This window comes from Lytechinus pictus, chromosome 1 (genome assembly GCF_037042905.1).
Source record: "Lytechinus pictus isolate F3 Inbred chromosome 1, Lp3.0, whole genome shotgun sequence".
Lineage (NCBI taxonomy): Eukaryota > Metazoa > Echinodermata > Echinoidea > Temnopleuroida > Toxopneustidae > Lytechinus > Lytechinus pictus.
In genome coordinates this window covers 27,244,662-27,247,033 of record NC_087245.1, presented here as the reverse complement: position 1 = coordinate 27,247,033, position 2,372 = coordinate 27,244,662, and the positions used below count along the sequence as shown (strand labels likewise).

Sequence of the window (2,372 nt, the reverse complement as noted above, 5' to 3'; positions counted from 1 at the left end):
CAGAGGCAGCCACAGTATAATGGATTTAGTCTCACTATAGAGTCTGCATTATGTACAATGCGAGTTGCGAAAAATAAAGGGATGCGCCTATACACACTAGGTGTTCTCAAATCTCGGGTCGCATGACGTAATTAAAAAAATTAAAAAAATAAAATAAATAAAATAATAACTTTTTGATGGGTTTTTCTCAAACGTTCACCACTATAAGTTTACTATGTACATATACATGTATTTTGTTACTTTTGATACTAGAGTTATCCTTGAAAATCTTGGATAATTATGTTTCAAATCCTGGAATCCTCAGTCAATCTGCAAGTCCCTATGTTAAAGGGAAATGAAACCTTTGGAATAAGTATGCTTGTGTCGAAACAGAAAAATCAAAGAAACGGATCAACGAAAGTTTGAGAAAATTCGGACAAACAATGAGAAAGTTATGAGCATTTGAATATTGCAATCACTAATGCTATGGAGATCCTCTTATTGGCAATGTGACAAGGATGTGTGATATCACATGTGAACAACTTTCCCTAATACCCCTAAAATGTCTCTTTTTGCTTTATCTTATGGTGTTCCAAACTCTTTATCCCCATCTTTATCCATGATGTATTCTTTGAAAATCTATATTACATGACCTCCTATAGAAAAAACACATGATCTACTGATAGATGTGATAAAAGAGGCAATTTAAGTGAAATATATACTAAAGTAATGGGGAGAGTTGTTCACAAGTGACATCACACATCTTTGTTGCATTGCCAATGTGAGGATCTCCATAGCACTAGTGATCGCAACATTCAAATGCTCATAACTTTCTTATTATTTATTCAATTTTTCTCAAACTTTCGTTGATCTGTTTCTTTGATTTTTTTATGTTTTCACACAAGCTATCTTGTTCTAAAGTTTCATTCCCCTTTAATGAGCAAATGAGCAAGATTTATTCAAGTCCTAGCTCTCGTGGCTGAATTCATATCCCTGCAGCATCTCGTGCATTGTGAGAATTTCTTTCTCAAGAAAATTAACCACTTTTTTTTCTTGAGTAAAATAAGTTATTTTTGTACCACAAAAAGATTAAACGTTACTATCTTATATTGGTCATTTCTTTTGAATAAAATATTTTGATATTAATTTCAGGCCTGAAAAGATGTCTCAAACACAATTTTCTTTTTCTGTTTTCACTTGAAAATTATGCAAAATTTTGTGTTTTGGGCACAAACATTATTTATATCATCAGAAAGCTCAAACTCTATACTTTCTTACAATGTCACTCTTAATATGTGGCACCTTTTAGATGGGTCAGCAGCCAACTTTTTCCATCAAGATGCAAAACGAGATTTCTGAAATTTTCGAGTAACATAAAATCTATAGAGTTCTGATTGGCTGCTGAATGTTTTAAAAAAAACAGGCGCGGGTAACCTTGCAGAGGCCCAGTGTGGGGAACATTTGAATTTGCGTGGGTGTGTGGTCTCTAACCAATCAGAGCGCAGTATTCTTGTTTTGTAGCTGCTTAATGTGCTTGGCCTATGAAAAGCTGGCTGCTGACCGATCTAAAATACCTTTCTTATAAAAAGTGTATCATGATTTATCAAAGCTTAGATCTTAAGTTTTATCACAATTTAAAAATCATTTGGGCTCAAACAAAAATTAAGTGTAAAAAGAATAACTTTTGTTGCATGAAAATAATTATTTTGTTTCATGTTTTAGATCAAAAGTTTCACCTATATTACAATTTAAAAATCCAAACACATAACCTGAAAGAATGATTTTTCTTCTTTATAAAGATGCCAAAAAATATGAAATTTGGTCGATATTTAAAGCAGCAATGGCCGAATAAAAAGAGGTGTTTTTGTCCGCACCAAGCTCATTAACAATGCAAACCCCCTCTAGTCATGAATATCACTTTAATAAAAGAAGCTACTTTTTGAGGGCTTGCAGACTGACTGTCCTCATTAACTAAAATACATAAATGAACATTTTTTGAAAGTTAGATTTCATGTGTATCGTGGTGAAATAAAGTGATCTTACTTTCCATAAATTTGCATGGCTTATCAATTAAGGCAAGCCGGAGAAAAATAATTACATACTCATCAACGTGTACCTCTGCACGGAAATCTTTAGTAAAAGGCGAAAGATTTATGCGAATTGCAGAGAAACCAAAGTGACAATTATAACTTCCATTGATAATGTAGAAATTAAATGCAATGAAAAAAGTGTTATATAGTTCTATCATTTTCTTAGTACATCAGTCCTGTATCTAATATTGTGTTTTAATTTTTTAATTAGAATTTAAAAAAATAATTTGTGGCAATCGAATCCCGTTTGCTTTAACTTTGATGTGTATATATGTATTTTCTTCTCTCGATCCCAAATAATAC

The 2,372-nt window shown here is 32.2% G+C and overlaps 1 non-coding gene across 1 annotated transcript; it reads right to left on the bottom strand.

Annotated features, from left to right (window-relative positions):
* Positions 1-2,039: 2,039 nt before the first annotated feature.
* Positions 2,040-2,159, bottom strand: LOC129267987 (U5 spliceosomal RNA). Its single transcript, XR_008585217.2, has one exon. It is a non-coding gene; the product is annotated as a U5 spliceosomal RNA (small nuclear RNA).
* Between the last annotated feature and the right edge of the window lie 213 nt (positions 2,160-2,372).